General features: G+C 64.4%; 1 protein-coding gene across 1 annotated transcript in view; it reads right to left on the reverse strand.

Moving 5' to 3' along the window:
- The window catches only part of PPARA (peroxisome proliferator activated receptor alpha), a 99,775-nt gene extending 72,193 nt beyond the window's left edge, over window positions 1-27,582 (reverse strand). Inside the window, exons 1-2 of the mRNA XM_021687463.1 lie at window positions 27,573-27,582; window positions 25,243-25,305 (exon numbers count right to left, since the gene is read on the reverse strand). The gene's annotated coding sequence lies outside the window, so the exon portion shown is untranslated. The remainder of the gene's footprint in view (window positions 1-25,242; window positions 25,306-27,572) is intronic.
- Between the last annotated feature and the right edge of the window lie 330 nt (window positions 27,583-27,912).

Raw genomic sequence — 27,912 nt, forward strand, 5'->3', positions numbered from 1 at the left:
CCACATGGGGCTCCCTCCTCAGCAGGGAGCCTGCTTCTCCCTCTCCCCCTGCTGCTCCCCCTGCTTGTGTGCACGCTCCACTCTCTCCCCTTCTCTCTCTTTCTCTCTCGCTCTGACAAATAAATAAATAAAATCTTAAAAAAAAAAAAAAAGACACAGCCTCGAGAGTAAGGTCCTCAGGCTCACGCCACCTCCTTGCCACTCCACACCCCGGCCCGCAGCTAACGCAGCCTGGGGCTGGCTTCCCCAGAACAGTAGAAAACCACGGCCTCATGCTGGCCCAGTCCTGAATGCTGCGGCCTACTGCCGGGGAGGGGGCTCAGCATGCGGAAGAGCCCTGGCTTCTAGCCCTGGCCGGCCCTGACCTTGACCTGGCCTTTGGACTCTTGTGGCCATGTCACACGGACATTGAGTGGGGCCCTCGGCCCAGTGGCTCCAGGGAGGGCTGTTCCCGTAACAGTCTGTCCGCATCACCTCCCCGCCCCGCTGCTCCCCTGACCCTGAGCGTCTCCAGTCCCCCCCAGCCAGGCCCTGGCCGGTAGCCAGCCCTGGGGCAAACGGCTCCACCACGAGGCCAGCTCAGTGGTGTGTGCCCCCAGGGCTGCGTGAGGCCCAGCTCCTTCCGACAACCCCCTGGACCTCCAGCCTCCCCAGATGCCAGGACCCCACCAGCTGTGGTCAGAGAGACAGCTGTTGCTCACAGCGTCAGCCAGCGCAGACCGGGCCCGCGGAGAAAGTCAGCTACAAGATGAAATCCCAGGTCGGGTCTGGTTGGATGTCAACAGACCAAGGTTGAGCCCCTCTGAAGGGTGGGGAACACCGGGTCCCTCCCTGTGGTCAGCCTCACAGGTGATCTGGACCCAGACGCCAGAGCTGAGGGTGTGCAAATCTCCTGTCCTGTGGCGGGGTGGGGGGCGTTGGCCGTGGACCCCAAGGCCGCCCAGGAGTCTGGATCTGCTGCCGGACCCGAGGCCTCAGGTGCCAGACACACACAGCCTAGATGCCAAAGCCCCCCACCTCGACTCAGGGGCCTGGACTTACCTTCCCGGCCTGCCTGGGGCTGGGCGCAGATGTGGAAGCATGATCCAGAAGCCAGACGAAGATACTTCGGGCACGGGCCCTATCCTGGCCACCCCGGCCACTGGGGCCACTCACACTACCTCCTGAATTTGGGACCTGGCCCCGGCCCTGGCCCCCAAAACCACACTCATGCTGGACAACTCCTTCTAGAAGCATCGATGTCCCCAAACCACGTACCCCCACTTCTCCTCATCTGCTTTTCCCTGATCATAGGGACTTCCTTGCAATGCTCCCTGGTGTCACTCAGCACCACAGTCCCTGAAACGGGCCTGCAGGGCCACAGGGAGAGCTCAGGAGATGTCCCGTGAGGACAGGTGTGGCTCTGGATTACTCTTCCCCGTTTGACCCACCAGGACTTCTGTGCCCTGCAGGTACCAACCCTGTCTTCTCAGCTGCTCATGGACCCTCGACGCACCGCCTCCCCTCCCTGCCTAGAGTTCTTTCCCTCCCTCCATGATCTACACTGACTGCAAAGCTCTCTCTCTGAAGCCGAACTCCCCAGGGGCTTCCCTGCCCTGGGGGGCTCTATGCTGCTGCCATCACCCCAAGATGTAGTGTCTCCCAAATAAAGCTTTCACTCCTGGTTCAGGCCAGACAGAGACCCGCTTGCTCTGGGGGTGGGGGTGGACTATGGAGGCCCACATCCGAAGGCGGGGTACGCGGGCAGGAAGGGCTGGCTTTGAGTCCGTGACCCGGTACTCTTCCTGATCAGCATTGACCTCAGGAACTGCTTCTCCCCGGGCTTCAGCTTCCTCCCCTGTGAAATGGGGAGCCGTCTCCCCACGCAGGGGCATCAGGTGTCGGGAGGAGAATGCAGGCTGGGGCCACAGATGCTTCCAACCACAGCTCTGTCACTCACCGCCGTGTGACCTTGGGTTGATCTTGCCTAGCCTCTGTCTCCTGGCCCTGAAAACACCCAGAGCCTGAGACTAAAGGGGGTGATTCGGGGCAGTAGCACCCAGCCCACTGGGTCAAGTAGCTGGCACAAGGTGGGTCCCGGGGGAGAGGGGGACGACCAGTCAGGAGCCAGCAGGCCTGCTTCTGGCCCTTATCTGACCGGCTGCCCTGGGAAGGTCATCGGGCCCCTGAGCTGACTGCCCCTCAGAGGCCCTACTGTGCGGCCAGGTCACGCGTCTGTCCCCAGGCCTAGGTCCCGGCCTAGCAGCCCAGCTGTGCTTGGGAGCTGGCTGCCAACGAACACGGTGCTTGTGCGTGGGCTGGCCAGGAGCCCCGGATCTCCCTCGCCCCATGAGGTGGAGGGGCAGCTCCCACTCACTCTGGGGCTGCCACCGAGGAAACTGTAGGGGGCTGGGAGGCTTGCTGGGCCCGCGGTCAGAGAGATAGGACAGCACGGACAGCCACGGGTGGGCATGGGCAGACCCTCTGCCGCTGGGTGCCCAGCTTCCCAAGCCCCCTTTGGGCCTGCCCCACACCTGTTCTCGGGGAACTGCCCAGAGACAGCCGTGCCACAGCTGGAAGTAAGTGCTTGGGAGTGGGGGCAGGGCATGGTGGCCACTGGCCCTGCTGCAGGGGGCGGCCTACATGGGGACGAGCTGGGACGGGCCAGCTGGCCGGGGCTCTCCTGGCAGGGGATGCGGGCCAAAGGCAGGGAGCCTCGAAGGGTCTGGTGTGGCCAGGGGGCACAAGACGGAATGGTGACACAGGGCATCAGTGACTGGGCAGCCAGGTTCCCCCTCCCCATGGGGGACGTGGGAGGGGGTGACCCAGCTTTCTCCTTGGCAAGTCTCCTGCAGCCCTAGCCAGGGGACAGGCTAGAGCCCAGGGGACCGGGGGAGGGCTGCTGGGGCACTCGAGGTGGGGGGGTACTCTTCCAGGGGCCTGTGGTCCGGAGAGGGGGAGGGCAGGGGGAGGGGAGGGGGCAGCACGGGGGGCCGCCTGGCTGTGTCACTCACCGGGGTCTTCCAGGGTCAGACCAGCGCCGGTCCCCGCGCAGGCACCCAGCCTGAAGGAGCTGTGTGTCATATTCTCGGGGCTGGCCTGAAGTCTGGGGCAGAGTAGGGTCGGGAAGCGGGGCGGAGGTGTGGCCTGCTCCGCCTTGTCGGTGGGAGCCGGCCTGAAAGGGCTGGCACGGGGAAGAAAGCAGGCAGCAGAAATGGGGGAGGCAGAGTCCTGAAGACACCCTTTGATCCCGCCATGCTTGATGCCGGTCCAGCTCCTGGAGTTTTGGTTGTCAAAGGCTATAAAACCCCCTGGGCCTAAGCTGGTTTGGCTTGGGTTTCTGTCACCTGCAACAACAGCTTCCTGATTAATTCTGAGACTGACTCTAGGAATGACCTGCCTTATTGGGTATGAGTGGTCCCCGGTGCCCACAGCGGGTCCCTCACCCTTCCACCACATCAGCAAACCACGTAGCGACCCCCCAAAGGCCCCCACAACAAACACGTATAATCACAGAGTGTGAAGACGGGGCTCCTCATTCCTTTTCCTACTCTGCAGCTAGCAGACTCCTACTCATCCTACAAAATCCAACTCAGGACTTAACTGTCCCAGGAAGCAGTCCGCGAACTCTCCTCCATCCCACTGTTTCTCTTGTGCCTCCAAAACCGAGGTAGCCCCTCCCCAAACCCTACTGTGTAGCCGTTGACCGTTCCAGATCTGTTTCCCAGCTGAAGGATCTTTGGAAGGCAACACCCCTCAAGGCGATCCCTCAAGGTGATAAACATCCTGTTCTGGCGAGTCTGCATTCGAGGCTGCCCTGGGCCATGAACTGACGCCCTCACTCCCAGCCGTCCGTGGAGCCCAGTGCCAGGACTTAGGAACGTCTGGGTGCAAGTGCGGGGCCCAGAGGAAAGATTGCTTCCAGGAAGGCTCCCCAGAGGTGGAGCAGCTGGACCCTGGCGTCCAGGGCAGCTGGTGGAGGCAAAGCCAGGCCTGCTCGTGTTTGTGCAAGTGTGCCCGCGACCCCAGGCAGGATGTGCGTCTGTCAGGCTGTGGGACCTTGGGCAGATTTCTTATCATTAAGATGGGGGGGCGGAGAACATGCACAAAAGGGTCAGATGACATGGGCCGTGTCAGAAGCTGGGGGTGGCGGCTGTGATGGAAGGCTTGGGTGAAGGTGACGGGGAAAGGGGGCAGCAGGAGGGGCGTCCTAAGCAGAGGGCCCGCCGTGAACAGAGGCTGGGTGTCATGAGCTCTGGGGTGGGGGAGGCCTCCTGTGGCTGGAGGGAGAAGCTCCCCCCTGCTGCAAGTGAGCCCCCAGGAGCTAGAGATCAAGCCGAGGCTGCAAACCAGGTGGGTGAGGACTAGGTGACGTCTGGCCCCTCCAGGCCCCACAGTTGCTCCCTCTGGGAGGCGGGCCCTGCGCCAGGCAGGACGGGAGTCTGGATTTGGCCTCCTCAGGACCGCCTTGCCCAGGCCCAGGGAGGCCGCACAGCCCATGGCCTCCCAGACAAGGCTGACCCGTTAAGCACCACCTTGGCTGTCGGGGTCTCTTGGAGCAATGGAGCCCACCGGGCTCGGCCCGACTCCTATTCTGCTTCCCCTACACCCACCAGTTTGCCTCAGGGTCAGGCCAGCTGCTGCCCCTCACTGGGACAAGGGTCAGCCGGGCTGGAAGGGCCCGCGGTACCCAGTTCCTGTCAGCGGCCAGGGGTGACACTTGCCCGACCGCCCACGGCCACACCCACGCTCCCCGCCCCCTCTGCCACCACCCTGTCCTTGTGAGTCTAGAACTTTGGGGGGTGGCCCTCTGGGGGGGGCCGAGGGATACCTCTAGGATTCCCTCGGGACAGGCCTCCCCGAGGCTCTAGGAGGCTGCTGATCACCCAGGGGCACCAAGCAGTGACCGAGCCCGTGATGACAATCAGTGTTTACTGCTCACCGCGTCCGTGCTGGGCTCAGGGTATACGCAGGGGAGAGGGAGACCCCTGTCCCCAAGAGACACTGCTGTATGACCCTGGACATGATGCTGACCTCTCTGGGTGTCAGTGTCCCCGTCCCAGGCACGGGGATGGGAAATCTGATTCAACCCCCGTTGTGGGATCCGATGAGACCCAGGCCTCTGGCCATCTGGCAAGTGGTGGATGACGGGGGCTTTTGTCCTGGACCTTCTCCTGCCATCTCAGATGCTGCTGATTGTGACCTCGGGCCCCACCTGCGTGGAAGGCATGGCCAGCCTCACCCACCCAGGGTTAGCTTCTGGCCTACAGAGGGGAAAACTGAGGCTCAGAGAGACACAGGTAACGTGGCCCAATGCCACGGGGTGGGGGTGGGGTGAGTCCCAACAGACATGGGGGTGGACGTCAGCCCAGGACTCAGACCCCGCACAGCACATGGGAGGGGCAGCGGGTGGCGGTCCTTCCGGTGGCTGGAAGGTGGGCCGTCCCATGTCCCCCCTCCGCCCCCCACCCCTCCCCTGCCTGCCACTAGAACACTGGACCCACCCAGGGGGTGCGGTGAGGGAAGAAGGGGCCCTGCCTCCCGCGGGGGTGGCCTGGCTGATACTGAATCCGCCCCACGTCCACCGCCCCCCACCCCCTGCCGGTGATCCCACAGCCTAGTGGGCCCTGGGACTGCGGGGGAACATGGCCTCCCAGGCCACCACCCTCCGCCAACAGAGGCCGAGCACCCTCCCCAGCCCACGCTGCCCTTCTTACCGGGTGCCGGGTGCCACCTGGTGGTCACCCCAGACCTTACAGCGGAGGTTGGACCAGAGTGGTCCCGGGGCCCTCAAGCTCAGGTCCTCCTCGTTGTGTAAATGGGGAAACTGAGGCTCACAGAGCGGTCAGGGAGAGACAGAGGCTGGGGCTCCTGAGGTCATCAGTGTCTGCTTTCTTTCTGGGTGAGCTCAGGACCCCTGGCTGGGGGGCTGGGTCAAAGCGGCTTAAGGCACAGGGGGACCCCGGCCCCGCCCTGCAGGGATTCAGGTCACAGCTGGGCTTGTGCAGACCCCTGCCGGTGGGTCTGGTCTGTGTGCTCCGGCCAAGCCCAGGCCCTGCCCCGCTGTCCCCAGCAGCGTCTCAGAGCCCGCTGAGTGACCACGAGTGAACGGGAGCAGGTCTGGGCGGCGCAGCAGGGCCAGCCTCCGCCCAGTCCCGAGGCCCACCCTGCACAGCTGCTGGCCTTGGACCTCACAGTCCGCCTCAGCAGGAGAGAAGTGGCAGCTTTGCCTCCACCGGGATCGAGGCCTTGCCTAAGATCAGAAGCACCAGGAACTGTGTCTCTGTTCCCGCCCTTGGTCGGGGGGGGGGGGGGGGCGGGTCCCGGCCCTGAGCCTGGCTCAGGGTCCCTCAGAACACTATGGTTCACCGTCTGGCTCTAAGCCCCATCCTAGCCCCCGCTGGGCCTGGGTTCTTGGGGACCCTGCTGCCGTTCGCAAGCCGGGCCTGATTCCGGTGGGAGCAGGGTGTGAGGCGCGCTTCCCGACCCTGAGGGCCTGAGGGTGTCTCTTGGATGGCCCTCCGGCAGGACGGATGAGGAGCGAGGTGCACAGTGCTGATGTCTGGCTTCCCGCAGGGAGGGCCCAGGTGGCCCCCAAGGTCAGTCCCCGGAGTTCCTCACATGTATCCTAAACCTCAGCTGCTCCGGACCTGTCCCCAGCCTGACTCCTCTGTCTCAGTGACTGTCCAGCTGTCCACCGGAGAGGCCTGGGCCACCCAGTCAGCCCCCAATCCATCCCACGGTCGGTGTCACCTCCCAATGATTCTCAAACCCACACACTTCAAGGTGCTCCTTGGTCACCACAATGGTCCAGGCATATCTGTGTTGGTCTGAGCCTGGTGGCCACCACCTTGGGGCCCTCTCTCTTCTTGGTGGCCAGAAGAAATGCAGAGTTGCCAGGCCAGGCTGGGCTACAGCTCGCTGGCGTGACTTGACCAGCTTGGTGGGTGTGGTCAGGCCTGTCCGAGAAACTGTGGGTTAAACCAAGTCTAAGAGGCCTGTGTCCTCCATGCAGGCCTTGTCAGAGCCTTCAGAAATCTCACCAGTTCCAAGAGAGGACACTGTAGGCAGCTGCTCTGGATGTATTTATCCAGGGAGCCCTCTGAGTCCAAGAGCATCTCAAGGCCTTTCTAGGGGACAGTCCCCAGGGTCCCCAGGTGCTGCTTCCTGCCACCCACTTGCCCGACTGCCCCTCCCACCAGTTTCCCTCCCAAAGCTGGGCTCCATGCCAGCAGACCATGTGCTCACTCTAAATCGTTTCTTCAGTCACGGGGTGTTTATTGAGCACCAACAGTGTGCCAGGCACCGGGCTAGGTGCTGGGGATACTGCAGGAGTAAGATACCCTGGGAGCCCCAGCCTCGTGGGGGTGGGGGCCGGGAGGCTATAGACCATGGGGGTGGGGAGTGCTGAGAAAGTGGAACAGCCTGGCGGCTGGGAGCCGGCTGGGACAGCATCTGGGCCTGGCTGTTCTCCCAGGAACCCAAAGAGCTTCACAGAACACCAACACTGGACAAGGCCGCTCTGGGACCCTAACGGGTCAGGACAAAAGTGCGACCCCCAGAAATCACTGAGCGTGGGTGACAGCGTGAACCCCCTTCAGGCCACAGAATGGCCCTGTCCCCTCCTGGCCCGTCCCAGCCCCCCAGCTGTCCAGGACCTGACACGGGCAAGCTGGCTGCTCCCACCTGCTCCACTTCGAGAGAGAGAGGCTGAGCGCAGCACCTTCACGCAGCTCCCATGGGGACTCCCCAGACCCCCCCCCAGGCTCCTGGTCCACTCTGGCCCTCAGACCCTGCCTGCTCCAGGAAGCAACAACACCAGGGAGACTCATCTCGGCTAAGGGACACTGGGTGGGCGTGAAGCCTCTGCCGGGGGGCCACGGGCATGACAGCAAGACGCAGGCCTGCCTCACCCCCGAGAACCCATCCTCTTCAGCCTGGACACCGAAGCCCCAGCTTTCCCTTTGGGCTCCTCTTGCCAGGGGCCACCCCCACCTCCAGGCCTCCAAACAAGCCAGTGTCCCCATCCTCTCGCGCTGGGGGGACCTCTCCCTTCCTGCAGGGAGCCTGGGCCCAGGCCAGCAGGCAGTGCCTGGGGACAGCCGTGGCCTGAGTCCCTGCGGCGCCCTCGGATCCCCGCATGTGGAGGGTGCCCACGCCCCTCGCAGGTCTGCCCTGGGTGTGGCTGTGCCAGTGGGGGGGGGCAGTGATGCCGAGGGTTCAGTGGCGGTGGACAGGATGCGACCAGCTGTGTCACCTGGGTCTCGGCGCCCTCTGTGAGTGGGGCCACGGCAGGGGTGACTGGTGCCCCCAGGGCACGGAGGGCCTGGCGGGGGCTACGGGGTACACGCGGAATCCGCACACACCAGAGGAGCAGAAGCGGCCCCCTCCCCTGGCTTGACCTTGAACCTCAGGCATCTAGCCCAAGAGCGGTGGGGATCCCCTTCCGCAGCCTCGGGGTCGACGGCCGCCACCTCCTCGTGCTGCCACACGGTGTCGCTGTCGGGAAACGCAGGGCCTGCGGGGCAGGCCGAGGCTCTGGCCGCCCGGGTGGGGGAGGGGGCACTGCCGGGCCACAGCGACGGCAGGAGGGACAGAAGGGGCGCTCACCCTCCGGGCGGGGCAGTGCAGAGGCCACGCTGGCAGGCGGACCGGGCAGCGCCGGGGGCCGGGGCACGTGCCCTTCCTGGGTCCTTCCTTCGTAAAACAGATCACAGAACGCCCTGCCTGACTGGGGGGTACGGAGGGAATATACCCCAGGACCGGCTCATTACCGCAGAGGTTGTGCGTTGAACGCTGTGCACGATTAGAGGATTCACTATACATAGTGTGTACACACAATGTTTTCAGAAGCTCGTGGCTGGCCGCTTGGCTTCTACAAAAGACCTATATGAGTACCTGTTTTTGCTAACTGAAAACAAATCCAAACAGGAGTTCTGATTTTATGGGAAAAAGGGAGGGGAAGGGAAAACCGCATTCGGCATTGGCTTCACACCGAGCCAGCGCAGACGCAGTGCACGCCCCGAGCAGCGGGATGGTGAGCGGCCCCGCCCAGCCCCTTCCCCGGGACCCCTGAGCATCGCGCCGCCGCAGCTCTGAGCCGCGTCTGCGAGTATCTGTGCTTTGTCTCAAGTTATGTTGTGCAGCCGTTAGCAGGACGTGTCCTAAGAGTATCAGAAATGCCCAAGAGACGTGATTTATTAGGTCTGGGAACACTGAAACATTTTTTTTCATATAAATTAATGGTAACTGCTTCTTCGCTTTATGTATTTCGGTTTAGGGAAGTTTTCCTAGGGAACGCTGTACTTTTGGATAGTGGGGAAAATCTGTATTCATTTTTCCTTCGGATTTTAAAGGAAACTGAAATGAAACCTCTTTGTGGGCTCCCAGCAGTATGTGCCCGCCAGGGAGATGGACAGGCCAGCCCAGCCCCATGACCCCAAGAGTGAGGCCCCTGAGATGCTGGGCCCTGGGGGACCACCCCGTCCCTCAGTGCCGTGTGGCCCTGGCTCTGATCTCAGCAGTCCCCGGCCTGCCCCCCTGCCCTGGGGAGCTCACCTGTTGGCCCGCCCCAGGCCAGAGCCCCGCCGGGAGCCTGGATCAGGCAGCAGGTGGCGCCAGACGCCCAGCCGCAGTCGGGGACTCAGGTCCTCCTGCCTGGCCCCGCCCTTCCCCTGTGCCCCCCCCCCACCCCCGCCCCGTGCACCCCCTCCAGCCTCAGCTGAGCTCTCTGAGCTGCTCTCTCCTGACATCGGCAGGTGGGATGGGGAAACCGAGGCTTGAGGAGAAGAGCTACCATCCCGGGCCTGTGTCCCCAAAGGTGGGGCCCTTTCCGCCACCTGGTGGGGCATTCCAGCCCTGGACGAGGGGACAAGAATGAACTAGCTGCTCTGACCAGGCTGATGACGCCATCTGGCGTGTTTCAGGACCAAACTGCTTCCAGATACCGCTGATGGCCACGCGATGGGGAACCCTGCCCCGCGCCTCCCCTTCTCCCCGAGACACTCAGGCTCACATTCTGGTGGGTTCTGACACCCTTGTCTCTAGGGATAGCCAGGTGGGCAGAGCAGAGACTGGAAGTTGGTTGGCTGGAATGTGAGGAGGGACCCTGGGTAAATCACCTCCTCCAGGAAGCCGTCCCTGATACAGGGCTGGGTCCAGGGCTCCTTGGGGCTCTCCCAGCCCACGAGCCGCCCCCAAACATAGAGCTGACCACAAGGAGCGGCTGCTGTGTGTCCCTGGCTGCTCCCCACCGGGCTGTGAGCTCCCACTGCAGGGCTGGGCACAGTGGAGGTGCCAGGAGGAAAGGTTGGACTCAGGACGTCAGCTTCTACACAGACGACTGCGGTCAGAGGTGGCACCTGAGCTGCGGACGTGCTCAGGAGGGGGCTGTGCGTTCAGAGCCCCGAGAAGCAGGACGGAGCAGGAGGGCTCCAGGTGAGAGCATGCGCAGGCGTGAGCACGGACGGGGCTGTGCCCAGGAGGCCAAGTGTCTGGAGAAAGGGATTAGGACCCGCACGAAGCTCCGAGGGCAGAGGGAGTAGTGGGGGTGCAGAGAGAGCAGGGACAGAAATGATAGTCAGGGGACGCAAGTGGCCAGACTCCACCCCTGACTGACCATGGGTGAGGAGGAGGAAGTCAGTGCCCAAGTTTGCCACCCACCCAGCTGCCGGAGGACAATGGGAGAAGGGACGGCCTCTTCCTGTCTCCAGCCGCAAACTCCTGCACAGCCGTCAAGATCCAGCTCAGATGGCCGCTGGTGTTGGAGGACTTCTGCTCTGGGCTCCCACCGTCCCCAACCCAGGGTGTGGCAGAAGCTCCTCAGAGCAGGCAGGTCGCAGATGGGTGTCGAGCTGGAGAACCCCAGCAGGAGGAGGCCAGGATGCTCGGGATGGAGGCTGGGGCCAAGATGGTGGCTTGGGGACAGTCAAGGTGGGAGGGGCTGGGGCATCAGGAGGAAGGTCCTGCCAGGGCCTCAGGCTGCTGTGCACATGACCGAGCAGTGCCCATCTTAGCCGGCCCCTCTGGGGCCCCTGGCTCGGTCAGGAGCTGCCTCCAGTCCCTGTCGCAGAGTCCCGATCCCAGATCACTGTCTGAGGACCGTCCACGTTTTGTCTGTTCTGTCGGGCTGGCGCACTGGAGGACTGTGCTGGGGTCCAGTTCAGCGTGCCCTGTGCTGTCGGCAGGAGCCAGCCTGGTGCTGCCTCTCACGGGGGGCCGTGGGCAGACTCGGGGGGCTGGCTCCAGCCGGGGAAGGTGGTCCTTCCTCGGGTCTGCGCCAGGCACCATGGCACAAGGGCAAGGCGTGGACTCAGCCAGGCCAGCGCCTGCCTCCCCGAGGGGAGCGCTCAGTGCTCCGTCAGGCACAGACGGGCCCCTTCTGCTTCCCAGACCCTGCAACTGTGGGGACAGGGATGCGGTGGCCGTCGACAGCCACGAGGCCTCTGGGAGAAATGTGAGTGAACACTTAGGAAGGCAGGTGGCCCATGGATGGACACCAGAAATGAGGGCTACCCCTCAAACCGTCCTGAGGGGCCCGGGCACAGGAGATGGGAACGTCTGGGCTCAGACTGAGCACCTGGTGGTGAGGTGGCCGTGGAGGCCCCGGCCTGTGCCTGGAGCTGCCGACTGGGGTCCACACCACCTGCAAGGAGCTCTATGGGGGTGTCTCCACAGGATGAGGGCTGATGACACGTCTGGGGCCTGGAGTCCAGGACTGCACCCACGGGAAGGGCCCACGGGCCTCTGCGCCTGGGCAAGTGTGGTGACCCCCAGAGCCCGGACACGGCTCCCCAGCCACGCCCCACACTCCGCCACGGCAGATGCGCCCCAACACCACCATCCACGTGCGCACACCCTCCATCACCTGGTCCCGGGGCTTTTGGAATAACAGGGCAGGACTCCAGGTACACGTCAGAACAGCTTTTATTGAAGTCGAGGTGTGCGCGCCGCGGCCTCCCCCACCCCGGCCCATGGCTCAGGGCCCCCGGAGTCTCCTGCTGGGCGTGGGGCGGCCCTCCCGTGGGGACGTGTCGCTGGGCTCCTCAGGGAAGGCAGTAGGTTGTATAGTTATCTTCTGAGGGGGCAACATCACTGCCCTGAAACCACACAACCTACTACCTCACCCCGCCGGTGCCCGGGGGTGCGGGAGGGTCCGCTGTCCCGCCACTGCCCCACGCCCAGGCCCGGCCCCTGCCTGGTGGTGGGTGGCCACGGGAGCCAAGCTGGAAGGCCGGGCAGGCGCGGGGCAGGAGGGACAATGCAGGCAGCACAGACGGTGCAGCCCAGCCCGTCCACCTGCACGTCGTGGGTGGGGGAGCTCGTGTCCCCAAGGGGCCGCAGAGCGCCACACAAGCCCCCCTCACTTCCCGCCTGGAATGGTGAGCGGCGAGGAGTGGGGCAGCCTCAGCCCCCTCTCCAGCGGAGGGGCCGTCACTGACCAGAGGCCTGACGCTGAGCTGGGCGGGCCGGTGAGGACGCCGGGGGCGTGCTGAGGTTCCCCGGGGGTCTCCCTGGGGGCCTGTCCTGCCACCCCAGCCTCGTCCTCTGGGCCCACGCCGCTCCCCCTGGTGCCCACTGCCGGCCACAGGGATGGAGCTGCGGACACAGTCCAGACGCAGGGGGCGGGAGGGCGGGGAGGGGAGGCAGGCAGCAAAAACTGCGCCACCGGCCCCCCCGGCTCTCCGTGCAGTGCAGGGGGACGGAAGGGTCAACTGCGAGCCGTCCCCTGCTCCGGGTGCTTCACACAGTATCGTCTCCAATCCTCATTTGTCCCCATTTCACAGATGAGGAAAATGAGGCCCAGAGAGGTCAAAGCACCTGCCCAAGATCACACAGCAAGTGGAAGGTAGGCCTGCAGACCTACTGCCTGGCAGCCCCCACCCCACCCCAGCAAGGCTGCTGCCCGTCCCCAGCCTGCCCCTGTCCCCTCCCCAGCCAGGGTCCTGGACGCTGTCCATCGGCGATATTACAGCCACTTCAGGAAAGACAGTAGATTGTATAGTTAACCCATAGCAGGGCAGAGCCCCAAACTATACAACCTACTACCTCACCCCAAAGGGCCGTCAGTCGTGGCACAGGGACGGACTCCGTGGCTTCCAGAGGCACCTCCTGGAGGCGGGCCGGGGTGCTGCGGGGAATGGGGGCCGGGGGCTGGGGATGGGCCGGCCGGTGCTAAGGGCTTGGGGATCCCGGCAGACGGGTGGGCAGACGGGTGGGCAGGGCCCCTGGGACTACAGACGCCCCAGAGCAGCCACGCAGAGGGGCACACAGGAGAAAACCACCAACCCGAGGGAAAGAGAGAGAGGGGAGAGAGACGGAGGGAGGGAGGGGACAGGAGTGGCCATAATGTTCCCAAGGGACATCTGCACTGGTGACACTGGGAGGAAGGCCATCGTTTGTTGGAACGCATGTCACACAGGTGCTGTAAGTGACCCCCCTCGGCCGCCCACCCTCCCCCTCTCCGCTGCCCCAAGACACCTGCTCCCTCCACCCACTGGACAGGCGGGGACGCCCTCCCCATGGGCTCTGGTCAGTCTGGTCTTGCCGTGCAGGGTGACCTGAGCTGTCCCCACCTCGGGAGAGGCCCCAGGATGCTGTTCTTCCTTTCAGACGAGGAAGCTGGCTCCCCTGGGGAGGGCAGCTGGGGCAGAGCTGGAGGCCCTGGAGGGCTCTGCACTCCGTGCCCGAGGGCACAGTCAGCCTGGATCAGCGTCACCACGGCCACCGCCTTCCTGGGGGCCCCTGGGGGCCCCTGAGGCGAGTGCTACGGTCAACCCATCTTAGACGTGAGCACACCGGGGCGCGGAGAGGTAACATCGCCTTCGCAGGGTCACACGGCCGACAGGTGGCAGGGCGGAGGTTAGAACATCCTGCTTTCCGCCTGGGGAATGGTACGAGCGCTCTGAGCTCTCCAACCCCCAAACCGCCTTCTACACCCTCCCCTCCCGCAGGCAGGCTGCCTCCTCTGGGCAGGCCTCAGGCTGGGCTGGGCTGTGCGGTCCTCACATTCCTCGTGAAGCTGAGCGCACTGACCCCGCTCCGCAGTGAGCAAACAGGCTGAGATTAGTGGGCTGGAGGCGGGGGTCCCTGGCCCCCTGCCGGGCTGGGGGGGTTGCTCTTGGGCTCTGCTGAGCTTGGCCTTGCCCTGGCCTGCAGAGGGAGGTCTCACGCGCAGCCCCATATGCAGGGGCAGCTACCACTCCTTGGACGGGGCCTGGGCGTCCTGGAGGCCACCCGACCCTGTGGGGTGACTGGCTGCCGTGAGCCTCCTGTTGCTGGGGAGAAAAGAGGCTAAGGACCTGGCTCCCAGCCCAGGGCCCCCCCTGAATGTCTCAGAGGACTCTGGGGGGAGGGGCCCTAAGCACGGCCCCTGGGCTTTAGACTTAGCCGCTCAGACCCCAATGCCCTTAGGCTGTAGGGAACCCCTGATGGTGACTGCTGGCCCCCTGCAGGCCAAGGGCGACACGAGGCAGGGGAGCCCAGCAGGCAGACCTGGCTGCAAAACCAGGCTGGTCTCCTCGCTTGCGTCCCTGGGCACATCTTACGCCCTTGCGGGCCTGGACGTCCTCAGGGAGACGTGGGGTCAGTGCGGGAGCTGCCCCTCGGGGCGTCTGGGTAGCACCAGGCCGCCCTTAGCCGGAGCTGGAATCCACGTGTGTGGAACTACGCAGACTCCGACACCCCCTGCCGTCCCCTAGGCCCGGGCTTTAGCTCCTGAGCCTGCAGGGCTAACCCCAGGAGGGTTCCGGTTCCAGCCCCAGCCGGGAGGCAGAGACTGCACACCGGGCCAGCCCATGCGCTGGGACCCCAGGGGCGGGGCGACAAAGGGAGACACACATCCTGGTCCACCCTGGCTGTCCCCACAAGCACCCCCTCCCGCGGCCTCCAGCCCGGCCTGGAAGAAGCCCACATGACTTGGTTTCCTCCATTTGGCCTTTGTTCCTGCTCAGGCTGGACCCACCTTGCGGCATCTCGGGTGGATGACAGGTGGCCTGGGTGCGTTAGGGCTGCACTCGAGGCTGGTTCCCGGCTGGGCAGAGAGAAGGGGCTGCCTCCAGGACTGCTGGCCCCAAAGGGCCCTCGAGGCAAGGTGAGCCCAAGGGCAGCAGGTGCACCGGGCGAAGAGCCCCAGGGACAGGCGAGTCCTTGCGGTGCCGAGCGGGACTGGGCTGAGCGCTCCTCTTCCATCCAGACTCCCTGCAACAGACCACGGCTCCTTCAGGCCACGTCTGGGCACGGGGGAGGCCAGAGAGAACCGTGAAAGGTGACGGGGTCACGAGGGCAGCATGCGCGCCGTGGGCCTCAGCTGAGGGAGCACGCTGCAGAGCCACAGGAAGAGGAGCGGTGCGGCTGCCGGGGGGCAGGTACTCCCTGGGCAAAGGTGTGGCGGCAGGACCACTAGATCCCCATCTAAGGGCCCCCACGCCTGATGGCAGGACCTGGAGGTGCACGGGAGGGACACAGCTCTGACCACGTGCCTCCTCGAGCGAGGACAGCAGGAGGGGGAGCAGGGGTGCCGGAGGCCATCCTGCGAGGCACCCGGATGCGCACCCACACGGAGGCTGGGGCGGCAGGCCTGTGTCCTGTGGGATGACAGGGCGAGAGCTCCCACAGGCTCAGGCTGGGCCGGCCAGCGCGGGGCGGGCGGAGGGGGGGCCCTGCGGGGTGAAGCCCACCCGGGCCCAGAGCCCTGCCCCAACACGCACGTGCTGTGAGGAAGGCCCACCACGGACAGAAGCTTCTTGACCTGTTCGGGATTCAGGAAAAGAGTAACAGGCGTCAGGTTTGGGAGAGAGGCAGCCACGCCAGAGCTCGGACCACTGCTCCGGGCCTCCTCCCCGGACGCCCCTGCCAGCCCGCGCATTCGCATCCCTGAGCAGCCTCTCGCCAGGGACACACTCCCTGCAATGGCCCGGAGAGGGGCCTCTGTGGCCACCCTGAGCTGGACAATTCTGGCTCAAAGACCACTGAGACCCAGGCCTTATCTCTGAATGGTCAGGGCTACTGACATTCCTGGGCCGGGTGGCGAGCGCCACGTCAGGCTCGCACAGACGCCCTGGGGCCTGAAGTCGGTGGGACCCAAGAGGGAGGAGCTGAGGTCCCCCCTTTACAGAGGAGGCTCTGGCCAGGCTGAGGCTCCTGCCCCGTGGCAGGCGAGGCCTGGGATCCTCCCGAGAGCAGACATCCTGAGGAAGGGGCTCCCGAGACCCGCCCTGAGGCCTCAGCCAGGGCTTGCTTGACGGCTCACCATCCCACCTGGCTCTGGCCCATTCCAGCCAGATGACCGGGCAGGACTGGCATGAGGGAGGGGAGCCAGCCACACATGTCCTCCAAGGAAAGGACACAGATATGAGACAAGCACACGGCCGGACCGCCGACCACCTGGAGGGCACGGAAGCTGAGCCCGAGAGGCTGCCCTCAGAGCCAGATCCCCCAGGCCCGCACCTCTGCTTCTTCCCACCCAGTCCCTGCCCAGCCCCGGCTCCCCTACGCCAGCCTCCCAGAGCAGAAAAATGCCCAGTGCAGGCCGCCTCTGACCCTCCCCGGCCCATCTGTCTTTGTTTGTCCTCTGCTGGGGCGCCCGCCCCCAGCTGTTCTAGCTGCGTGCCCACGAGGGCCCTGTCTCCTGTCCGTGTGGGCCTCTCCAGAAGCCGAGAGAGGCCCCCCAGGGGAATCCCAGCTCTGCCCCAGCTCTGGGGCCAGCTGTCCTCTCGGGGGCCCCAGGCCTCCTGTCTGGAAGAGCCAGCCCTGTGGCAGGTGGCGGGGCAGGGGGGAGAGGTGCCCGGCAGCCGTGATGGCATTCTTCTCTCCCGAGATCTGCTGGGCCTCCCTGCCCCACAGTCCCAGGGGTCACCATGGGCCTCGGCCTGGGGGGACGGCCGGACTCCTGAGACAGACCAGAGGGACTCTTCCCAGTCGGCCCGGATGAGGCCTGGCAGCGGGGGGCCGGCAACGCACCATGAAAGGGGCTCCCCGAGCAGGGCTGCTGGGCAGTGAGCAATCGGCGGTCGCCCCACCAGCCGCCAGCTGCCAGCACCAGCCCACCCGGTCCCGCGGCGTCTGCCTGCGGGCAGGGTGCTGGGCAGGGCCGGGTGGGAGGAGCCAGGCCAGCCAGGGACAGGTGTGTGGGAGGCCTTCGTGGGCAGGTGGCCCTTTCAGGGCTGGGCGGATGTCTGGAGCGAGTGAGGCAGACAGACAGTGTCACCCCGCAGTCACCTCGGGCTTGGCTCGGGGCCACCGAGAGCCGGGAACCCCCCCATGGCCACCCGCCCCCCCCGCGCCGCCCCGATTAGGTTTCTCCCCATAAAGCGGCCAGTGTTTCTGCTCGGCAAGCCGTGCCAACAATGGAGTCTGGGAAAAAGACGCGGGGGTGGCATCCGGGGGCCCGGGCGGGGGTGGGTCTCCCTGCAAACACGGCCCATCGAGTTAAGGAGATGGCAGTCTGATCGACCTGGGCCGGGGCAGGGGACCGTGTGCCCACCATGGCCGGGAATTGGGGAGGCCGGCCAGACCCGCACCTCGGCCACGCCACTTCTGGGACACCAAACTCAGCATTCAAGGCAAATATTTTAAAGTAAAATTCTTAAAAATGAATGCAAAAACATCCATGATATACAAACTTCCACCCTGCAGACAGAGCGGACCCGGCTTACTGACTTCTCCTTTTGCCTCAGGCTCCAGCAGCCCAGGGAGTGCACGGCCCCGGGGCCTCACCGCCCCCAACAGCACACCCTGGAGACGGAGCGGCAAAACCGGGTCTATCCAAATTTCCCTGACGCTAGGCTCTTTCCACAGCCCTGCGTCCCTCTGGGCGGCACAAGCCTCGCAGGTGGGGAAGAGGCACGTCCAGACAGGAGCCCCCGCCCCAGCCCCATGGGTCTGCACAGACCCCAGCCCTCCTTCCGTCTCCGGAGCGTTCTCTTGTTCGCACCCTCTCTGTCCGGCAGCCCCTGCCCCCCATGATGGGCACCTCAGAAGCCTGCGTCCTGCTCCAGCTCCCTGCCTTCCTGTGCCCAGAGACCTGCAGGCGGACACGGTGCAGGCAGCCGGCACTCAGCGGAGGCTGGACGGTCAACGCCACGGACGTGGGAGTTTGGAGGCCCACAAAAGTAACACTTGGCAGCCCTTGGGAAGCCAGGGGGCAGGCGCTGGGCAAGGGGGGCTGGCCGGCTCTGCAGACACACTGCATCCACAGTGGCCACTGGCATGGGGAGGAGGGGCCAGCTGGCTCTGAGGTCCACCAGGTCATGGTTCTGAGCCCCGCTCTGGCTCCAGGCAGTGATGAGCCTTGGGCAAGTCAGCACCTCTGGCCTCAGCTGCCTGCTCTGGCTAGTGGGACAAGGATGCCAGGGCCTTCCGGAAGAAGGTCAAGGGGCCTCTGTGCCCGGAGAGAGGGTGTCAGTGGGGAGAGCGGGTCTTCACCACTCCAGGGTTTGCTTGGACTCCAAAGGCAGAAGCAAGGACGCAGAGCCCTCTCTGATCCTGTGGGTGTCTCCAGGCGGTGTTAGTCATTAGGCAACAGTGTTAACCTCAAAGGCGCACATTTGTCTGAAAGGTTCTCCGTTCAACCTACAGTCTGGGTCACAAGGTGAGGAGCAGGAGTAAGGGAGGGGACCGGATGCACACCTATCATTAAAAATGCCCAGCACGAAAGCCCACCCCGCGGCAGCCCCAGCTGGGACAGTCCCCTCCGAGACAGTCATTCTGCTGTGGGGCTCTGTGTCCCCCAAGAGGTACTGGGTCTGGCCTGGCTCGTGGCCACCATCCTGTCCCACAGGCTTTCCCCAGAGGAAGCCAGGGCATGAGTAAACCTCACTTCATGGTGACGGAATGTTCTCTCCGGGAACCGCAAGGAGAGAGCTTCTGGGAAGGGCCTTGGGGCAGCGTCCAGCAACCCTCCCAGCCTGAAGGGCTTGGCTGGGCCACAGGTGTCTGGGGAAGGCCTCATGCAGCTCCCGAGGCCCTACCCTGCCACACACGCGCTGTATCTGGGTGTCTGTCCCTTGACAGTGCGGGACTGACCCTCAGCCACGCAGAGAACACAGGTCGGGCCGGGCCCCCAGGTTGGCCTGGCATTACTCCACGCTGCCTGAGAAACAGCGTCAGCCCCTTTAAAATGCACTCGCCTCAAATGCCACGCCCCGCTTCTGTACAAGGACATTTCCATGCAGTTCCTCTAGGAGGTACGCTGCCCTTTGAGGGCCTCATGGCTGGACACTGCGGGCAGGCGCTGATGCCTGGCAGGCTGGCTGCTCCCTTCCACCTGCCGAGGCCGGTGTGGCACGGTGGCCCACAGCGAACGGCCCGGCGCTGGCTCCAGAGACATTGGCGTCTCCTCTGTGTGGCTCCCCAGGCCCCACGGCCGAGAATCCCCGGATGCCGAGCAGCCTGCTTCTTGCGTGACCGTGTCCCCCCGTAATGTGCTACCCCTGATCCGCTGCACACTGTCCGAGCCGTGGGCTTGTTAACGCTGAGCACAGAGCAAGAGGCACAGAAGGAGGCCCCCGACGCCCGGTTGCTCCCAGCTCCGGAAAGATGCTCTTCAGGGTAGCCAAGATCTAGGGGATGTGGGTCCCACAGAAGACAGGACCGTGTAGGGCCTGGGCTGGGCCAGAATGGGCTCAGCCCAGCTTTGTGCGATGAAGAATCTCAGCTGGCTCAGGCGCCATGGGAAGCCCGGCTGCAGAGCGGCACCCTAGTCTTTTGGCACGGACCTCACCTCCTCCAGGAAGCCCCCTGTCCCAGCTTCCTGAGGACAGCCAGGACCTGCGTCCAGACCGGAAACCTGACTGACCACCAGGAGCCCAGGGCCCAGCCCAAGGCTCAGCCAGGGAGCTCAGAGGCTCCCCAGGCAGGTGAGGGTGTGGGGTGGTGAGTGGAGAGCTGAGCGTGCTGCTCCTCTCCCCAGCGTGGCCTAGAAAAGACCCGGCCCTGTCATGGCGAGTCTGGGGAGCCCACCCCCACCCACTCGGGCAAGCGTCATTTCTAGAACCGTCCATGCCGGCCCCGTGGCTGCCAAGGACTCCCTCCAGGAGCATGGCTTTAATTATAGCTCTTCTGGGCTCTGCTTCACAGCATCTCCGTCTGCTCGTCAGGGAAGTCTGGGGGGCGGCAAGGGGGCCGACCAGGCTGGGTGAAGGGCCGGGGTTCCCGGACGGCCTTGCCAAGACGTGAGCTGGTGCCAAGCCCAGGGCAGCCGCGGCCAAGGCCGGGCTGGGGCGGGGGCTGGTGCTGGGCTCCGTCCAGGCCACTCGGGGCAGGCGGGCGGGCAGTGGTCTCCCTCCCTCCTCCCCTGCCGGGCCACCCGCTCGCCTGCCTGCCTCACACACAAAATGGCGGAGGGCTGCAGCGGCCATTTTGTGCAGCCCCAGGAAGACAAAGGCAGCCGGCCGCTGGGGGCAGGAAGGAGGAATGTCCACTCTGGAAGCGTGGCCGCCTGTCCTGTGTGGAGGCCCAGGAGGGCCTGGCCAGAGAGAGGGGGGCAGGCGGTGCCCTCTCTGGAACCTTCTTCCTCCTGCCCGGGCCCCTGGCCTCCCTGAGCTGCCAGAGGCGCCCTCACCCCTTCGAGGGGCTCTGGGTGGTCCTGGGGACGAGCCCTTGCCCAGGGCAGTGGCAAGGATGCCCTCCCGCCTTACAGAGGGGGCGGCCTAGCTCGAGGCGGTGACATGGAGAGGCAGGGCTGAACATATAGGCTCCTGGCCTCCCAGGCCCGGGCTCCTTCTGGATGAAAATCCTCCTCTGCCCCCGACCCTCAAAGGCTGGTCTTTGCTTGCCCGGCGCGGGGCGGCCTCTGACCAGATGGCCCGAGGGCTGCCCTGCATTCCAGGGACATCCCGGCCCACCCCACCCGGGGTCCAGGCTGGCAGCTTCACCCTGCCCACTGCTGGCGGGTACAGGGACAGGCCATGCCAGGGCAGCGCCCAGGCGACACCAGCAAGACCAGCTCTGTGGATGCGTGGCCGCGTCCCCCCCCCACCGAGCTCCTGCAGCACCTGCCTCATGGGGGCCCCAAGCCAGCCACAGCTCACACCCCGAGGCTCCCGAGCTGCGTCTGTCTGGTGACAGCCCACCCCCTTGTTTGTGGCCCTCTGGGGGCACATGGAGCTGCCCCGGCAGATACCTGCTGGACCGAGAGCCTCTCTGGAGCAGAGCCTGCTAGGCAGCGGGTACACCCCAAGAGCTCGCATCTTTCTGACTCTGCCCTGCCCGTGGGGTCTCCCTATCTTTACCAGGTCTCACGCAAAACCCCAAACGTATGGCAGAGACAAGCAGGACTACTCTGGGGGCCGCGGGCCCAGCCCCAGGCCCCCTCCCTGTCGGCGCAGAGTGAAAACCGAAGACCAGCAGACCGAGGCCCAGGGGCTCACCGTGCCGTGGCTCTGACTGAGGCCGGCGGGGGGCCCTCAAAGGACACTGGGTCGGGGAGACGTGGCTGACGCAGCGGGGCAGAGCCCGGGCCCTGCGCTCTGATGGGGACGGGCTGATCCAGAGCCAGGGGCCGGGCCTGGGTCAAGAACCAGGGGAGTGGGATTGGGAGGGAAGCCCCATGCCTCTCCTACAGGGGGGTGCTGCCATGGTGGCGGTGTGGAGGGCAGGTGCCATGGTCCCTGTTGCTTGTGCGACCACAGTTGTCCTGACAACCTGCCGAGCGTGAACAAGGTGCTGTCTTCATGGAGGACACGAAGGACCTCTCCCGAGAGCCCCCATTCAAATCCCCACTTGCCCAATGTTGCTGCCAACGTGTGCGCCACCACTGGGCACATGCGCCCCGTCGGAAACGGGGCAAACGCCAACACCCTACACCGGCCACACGCCAGGCACCAACCTGAGCCCGTCGCAGCGAGTGCCCCCGTCCGCCCCCATTACAGCCTGATCCGCAGAGGAGGAAGGAGCACAGAGAGGCTAAGGTACTTGCCCACACTCACACAGCTAAGACAGGCGTCCCCCTCCTCCCCTGTGTTTTAGGCACGAGTGAACAGAAACCCACAGACGTCTCCATTTACCGAGCCAGGTCACGCCGCTGCTAAGGAGGACCAGACCCCTCTGTACTAGGCGACCCCAGGAAGCCCCATGTCTGACACACTCACTTTCTCTTCCGCAAGGTGACAACAGGGGTGTTCTGGCTTCCCAGTCCTCCAAGGCCGGCCAGGCTCGGTGGGTATGGTGTTCTTGGAGAAGAGCAGCTCAGACGCAGCCGTGCTGGGGCAGGGACCTCCGGCGGCTGAGCAGAGTGCGAGCCTGTTTTCCCACCACAGCTGGCCTGTTGGCCTTCCGGCTCCGTAACAACTGGGCAACAAGGCCTCCAACCAGGGAGATGTCTGAGGCCAAGCACCCCACCGAGCCCAGACCGCGGAGCCCGGAGAGCAGCCCCGGGCATTCCCAGCTGCACTGGGTCTGGGAGCCGCTTGCTTTCACTCCAGCGGGAAGAACCCTCTAGCTCACCCTGGGCACCACTGCACGGAGGGCCTGAGCTGGAGGCCCTGTCCCCAGCCTCCTGCCCGCAACCCGGGGAGACTGTCTCTTAGGATCCCGTAGCCTGACCCCTCAGCAAGGCCACACGGCCCTGGAATCCAGAAGCAGTTCGACGTCTGAGCCGGCTGGGGCCAGGCCCCTGCTCTGCTGCTGCTGGTCGCTTGGTGGTCTCTGGGGCTGGTCCCTGGACCTCCCCGAGCCTCTGCCCCCCACGGCACCCACCCAGCAGGGCTGTCAGCAACAGCGATGGCTCTTATGGGAGGGGTGTCCAGCTCAGGGCCTGGCACAGTAACGGGACCCGAATCGAAAGTGGCTTTGTCCGATGCAGCTCACAGGGCAGGCTCTCCTTGCAACCCGTCCCCAGAGGGTTTTCTCGTCACATCTCTCCTCACGCTTCAGGGTTAACCACCCCCAGCCAGAGCGCTGCTCAGAACCGAGAAGTAAGCACTGAAGGAAGCCCGTCATTCTGCATTTTGTCAATATTTGTACTGGGACCAGAAGATCAAATGCGAGGTATTTTTAAGGCCCTAATTTCTATCTGGGTAAACAAAGGCTATCTGGACATTTAGCATTAGAATAAATTTCTGTGCCTCCTCGGCCGTGGGCACCAGACACGGGCCAGCCCTGGAGCAGGCAGAGTGGTTCCTCAGCATGGTTCTCCCTGCGGTGTCAGGCCCGTCCGCACCAACTTCTGAAGAACAGGGCAGCCCGTCTGTCCGCAGGAACCCAGGGTGCTGGGGCAGGGCAGGGCCAAGTCCCTTCAGGGAACAAGCCAGCGCTGGGTGCTGAGCAGAGGTGCGTGGCTCCTGCCCGTACTGGGTGTGGGGGAGGCACCAGGGGCTCAGTGCGGGGGAAGGCACTAGAGACGGAGGGAGCCTCCCGTGCCCAGACTTCTCCCCATCCTGGGCCAAGTCTGGGCAGACTTCAGGGAGAACAATACCGAGTCAGTTCAAAAACAAATCCCACCAACCGAGTCACTATCCCCCATAAACCTTTGGCACCTCCCAGCTCAGCATCCTAAAGGGGGCTCTTGGACCACAGGTGAGGCCAGAGTTGAGCTCTTCCCAGCCCCCAGCCTCCGTTTCTAGCAGAACAGAACGGAGATGATGAGCCCCACCTTGCTGGTAGTCCTGGGGCTGCAGGAGGGCGTGTGCGCACGCAAGAGGGGTGGCCCTCCCCTCTGGCCCTGAGCATGTCCTCACCCCTGCCCCGACGGCTGTATGGTCATCCTGGTGACTACTCAGGCTCAGGATGAGCATAGAATAAGCACCGACTGCATGCATTGGCCTGCGTGCATTCCGTCCACTGCACAGTATGGGGGAATACGGGTCCTGCCCTGAGAGAGCCCACTCCCCCAGGCCTGTCCTTCTCCGCCCAGGTCATTCCCCATGTCCTGGGTCTCAGCTGCTGTGCATGGGCTCCGCCGCCCTGGCCCAGGAGCCCTTCTGGCCTCCCAGGTGGGCTGGCCCTGCCTCCTTGGACCTCCGCCTGTGTTCCTGGGGACCCACCCTTGTGGCTCCCTGCATGTGTCTGTCAGGGCTTGGGGTCGCAGGACCCAGGTACACGTTCTGGTGCCCGAGCCTGCATGAGGAACGTACCTCCGAGGGCGTGGGTTTCATGGGGACCCCGGAGGCTACCAGAGCTGCCAGTGGGACGCTGGGGGATTTCACAGTGGATGCCCAGGAAAGCACCTGGACTAGATGGCCTTGGGCAGAGCCCAGCACGCCCTGGGGACATCTGGGACCAGCTGCACCCTCAGGCCCCGTTTCCCCAGCGACAGCTCCCCACAGCTTCCCGTCGCTCTGCTCTGTGTCTCCTCTCTCCCCGTGCCCTGCCCTGCTTTCTCTCTGCCTCCACTCTGTTCGTCCCCTTCCTCTGTTATCCCCCCTCCAGGTCCCCCTTCCCCTCTGCCCCACGTCCTCTGGGGGCCTCCCCCTCTCCCCACCCATGTTCCACCCCACCACGGGCACCGGCTGGCGCACGCTCTGCGCGCAGACACAAAAGCCCTGGGGGCAGTGTCTGCAGAGTCTTGCGGGCAAGCTGGACCTGTAAACACACGGGCCCCAGATGGCAGAGGGTTCCTGAGCCCAGACACAACAGCCTGGGGTCCTCTCCACATGGACCTGGGAGGCAGGCCTGCCCCTGGCCATGGCAACAGTGGGGGAGGGGGGTGGCGCCTGTCTGGCCCACACGGCCCCGAGGACTCCCCAGGAGGCCAGACTCAGCCAAGTGGGCCCTACAGCCTGCCCTGTGGGCTGGCTCTCAGGGGAGGAGCAGGGTGTTGTGGGCAAGGGGTGTTCTGGGTATGATCGGCTCCCGCCAGGGCCACAGGGTGGCTGGGCTAGGGAGCGGCGGGCCGAGGACCTTCTCACCTGCTGAGCCCCTGAGCTCTGCCCACTCCACAGACACTTCGGACCGTCCCCAGCAGCTGGCCCAAGCCCTCCCACCACGGACCCCCGAGACAGATGGCTCCTTGCAAAAGGAGCTTCACTCAACTTCTGTGCGGAAGGGAGCCAGAAAGATGGGCCCGAGTCCAGCTTCCTGGGGCAAGAGACCTGGGCAAGCCCCTGACTTCTGGCAGACCTTGGTCCCTCGGGCACAGAAAGAGGCCAGTGGCAGGTCAGGGCTGAGGCAGGAGCAGACCCAGCTGAGCCCGCCCAGCTCCTCAGTCCTCCACAAGCCGTGTGTGTGCGTGTGTGTGCGTGTCCCACTTCAGACAGGCCCAGACCAGGGTGGTACCTGGGGGGAGGGGGGAGCCCTGACTTTCAAGGTTCAAAACGCGGCACTGACCTGAGGGAGGCAGAGTTGCAGGGGTCACCTGCAGAACGAGGAGGCAGGAAGAAGGCGTGAGTCCTGGAAGGAGAGAGATGCTGTGTAAGTCTCGGGAAGGAGAGCCCAGGTACGCAGGTGTGCGGGCCCCGACCCGCATCTGTACCTCCAGCCCCGGCCCACCTGCCCTGACAGCCTGGGAGGCCACCTCAAGCACCGCAAGGGCCTTGACACTGCCGCATCAGTGTGACTTTGTGTCCCAAACCCTGGGAATGACTCCCCGATCCTCGGGGGCACCCGTCTCCAAGGGGCAGCGGCCGGGGCAGGTACACCTGCAGGTTCGTGACCCCGGGGCCAGAGGGACACACGTTCAAAATCGGACTCAGCAAGGCCTGACGGCTTGGCCGGGGCCCCTCGCTGCCTCTCTCCACTGGGGTTTGAAGGGTTGGGGAAAATCAGATGACTCAGTGCGGGAAGGTTCAGCAGGATGAGAGGAACACAGCTGTGCTGAGCGTCAGGGAGTGCCCACCCCCCACCCTCGCCCAGGGCTTCGGGGCGTCCCGTCAGAGCTGCCAACGGTATGCCCCGAATGCCACTTCCTGCAAGGGACAGCCTTTCCTCTTTGCTTTGGCCGCGAGGAGGCTCAGAGCTGAATTTACAAGTCATTACCAGCAACCAGAGACTTCTACGTGATGTGGCTTCTTTTAGGCCTACCTTCGATTCTGCCTTTGCCCTAATTTCCTATTTACTTTTATCTTTCTGCATTGTCTGTGTTGCTCTAAGCTTTAATATCAATATAAACATACGTATTTTTTATGTTTACATTTATTTATTTACACAGCAAGACATATAGGTAACATATAACCCCTTAGTTCCCGCTCTGCCTGTATGATCAGTGGCAGCTGCGTGTGTAGGCTTCATCTTTCCAAGTAGTGGGTTAGGACTGATCCCAAGCCAGACACCCCCCCCATTTCTTGGCCAGAAGAGGCTCCCTGTTCTGCTCTTATTGGTACCTGGGGGGGGGGGGGCGGGGAGTACGTAGGAAGAGGTCTGGATGCCCCTTTTGCAAATGAGAAACAGAATCCCAGGGAGAGGCCATGGCCTCCCCAAGACCACACAGCAGTGAAAGCCACGTAGTTGTGGGACCCAGGGGGTTTGATCTGGGTCTTGGGGCTCAGTCCCCTGCCATGGCGTGGCCATTCCCATGAGCCCTCAGGGTAGTGGCTGCCCCCAGGCCGACTTGGGTATGGAGGCGCTGCCCCGGACACTGACAGAGAGCCTCGGGCTCTGGAATAGAACCAAGCCAGACCTCTGGCAGGCCCCCCACAGCACCTGCCGTGGGCAGGTAGGCTCCCTGTCCTGTGGCTGTGCAAACAGACCCAGACCACCACACAAAGCTGCTCGGATCTGGAGGTCGGGGTGGAGACCTCTCCCCACTTGGCTGTCTCCCCAAGGCTGTGAAACTCACCCATGGCCACAGCAGGCCTGGGTTCCTGGGGGGCGGAGGCCCTCCTGTCTGCCTCAGAGATGCTGCCGACAAGGCCCCTGGCCACACCAGGCCCCGCTCTGCCTCGACCTACCATCTCATCTCGCATATTAGCACCAGCACACATAAAACCTGAAATAACGGGTGTAGGGAACTAGACCCCGCTGAGCTCCAGCGAGGAGAGCAGCGAGAAGAGTGCCAGGGTGGCCCAAACACCTGGAGAGCTGTCTGCTCTCAGTGAAGTATAAAGCACTGTGCTTCTTGGGGGCCCACTGTGTGCAAAGACTTGTGTCCGGTCCCCTGGGCCTCTCACGGAAGCCACACGTGCTCTGGGATTCACGGTGCGTCCCCAACACTCCACCAGGAGCCACTCCTGCCCCGGCCTTCTGGATGAGGAGACTGAGGCTCTGAAGAAGCATGTCCAGGAGGGTGGCTCGCAGCTGGGGGGCTGGGCGTGCCCATCACTTGGCACCATGTAGGTAGGTGGCTGTGACTCGGAGCTCGCTCAGCAGGGTCTCTGTGCCAACAACTCAGCCCTCCCAGCCCTCCCTGATTCCATCTGTTTCGAGGAGGCGAATCAGAGTCCTCAGGCCTCAGGGCAGGCCGAGGACTCAGGGAGAGGCAAAGGCCTATGGCAGGCCAGGTAATCCTTGCCCTGCACCTCACTCCTGGTCCTGGAGTGGGACCTCAGCCGCCTGCCAGGGACCAGGCTGAATCCCTCAGAAAGGGTGGGCCTGGCTGCCAGCTGGGGCCTGAGGGGTTGGTGCTGGGCTCTTCTGAAAGACGGGCTCACGTTCCCTTCCTGGCCAGGCCGCCCACCTCCTGGGCTGCCTCCCTGCCCTGGCCCAGGGCAAAGACCATCTACCTGGGCTCTGCGGTCCTGGAATGTCTCCCGAAGGCCACGATAGGTCCCGCTTCCTTGGGGGTGCTCTGGGATGAGTCATGTTCTGAAAGACGCAAGGTGACCAAGGAATCAGCTGGGCAGGCCTGGTGGCACATGACCCCGAGAACGGGAGGGGGCTCAGTGTGACCATCCCCTGCCTCTCATTTACCCCACACAACCACCGCAGATGGCAGCCCACAACTCACAGCGGGCAAGGCTCCCAAGTGCCCAGAGGTTACAGACGGCAAGGGAAGCCTTGTCCGACCCCCCGACTCCCAGCCCTGGTCTGGACTCCCACCCCAAACCAAACCCCAAGCACTGC

The sequence above is a fragment of the Neomonachus schauinslandi genome, chromosome 5 (assembly GCF_002201575.2).
Source record: "Neomonachus schauinslandi chromosome 5, ASM220157v2, whole genome shotgun sequence".
NCBI classification, from domain to species: Eukaryota; Metazoa; Chordata; class Mammalia; order Carnivora; family Phocidae; genus Neomonachus; species Neomonachus schauinslandi.